The sequence below is a fragment of the Penaeus monodon genome, chromosome 30 (assembly GCF_015228065.2).
Source record: "Penaeus monodon isolate SGIC_2016 chromosome 30, NSTDA_Pmon_1, whole genome shotgun sequence".
Classification (NCBI taxonomy): Eukaryota; Metazoa; Arthropoda; class Malacostraca; order Decapoda; family Penaeidae; genus Penaeus; species Penaeus monodon.
Window position 1 is genome coordinate 15462689 of NC_051415.1, and position 903 is coordinate 15463591.

The following is a 903-nucleotide window of genomic DNA, read 5'->3' on the forward strand; positions in this document are numbered from 1 at the left end:
GCCTGGAGTAACAGCATCCAGAAGCCAACGCTATATATTCTCAAATAACCTCGTTACCCTTTCATTTATGCTCCCTGGCTGCCACAGGATCGCTTTGTTCCTCATCGCTCGTGTTTCAGCCGAGTTTTCCTCTCCGGCGTTGCGTCATTCCTCTCATTAGCGAATAATCACCGCTCACTTCACTCTCTTTCTCCCCCTCTGTCACCTGCGACATGGTGATCTCGAGGGGTGATATTTACACGTGATCAATTGACTGTATCAACGCTTTCCAGAAATCTTAGTCGTGTTTTCTGGAATTATAGATCAAAACGCCACTAAATAGGAAATAGATATCCATACGTACACGCGAGCTTATTCTAGGCTACTTATAATCACACCAACTTATAAACGAAATACATAATGCACGAACACTAAGCTGATGAAATGAATGAAATATCAAATTTCTTTGTTCGCTTTATGGGCCTTCTCGTTTTCCACTCTCAGCGTCGACTCAAGTATGTCATGTATTTTCCCCTTCTCGTTTTTAGTTCCTCCGTCCAGTTAGCTGCAATATGCTTTGGTTAATTCCTCATGCTTTTCCTCCACGTGCCGCGTATTTTAATAGAAAAAAAACAACAACACAAAAAACCTCCAGCTTGTAATGAAAACAGAGGAACAAAAGACAAACGTTTCTTCACACACAAAAAAAAAGAGTGAAGAAGAGGGAAACCGTATATAAAAAGGGGACAATTCAACCAGACATAATTACCACAGCGACGAAAATCCCCCCAAAACGAGAGATTGAAAGTCATGGCTAATTCAACTGGCGGATGAAGTCACACATCCATGATGGCGGGAGCGGAGAAGAGATTAGTCCCATCCGTCTCTCAAAAGCACGTGTCCTTATTTAAGGGAAGTTCACCA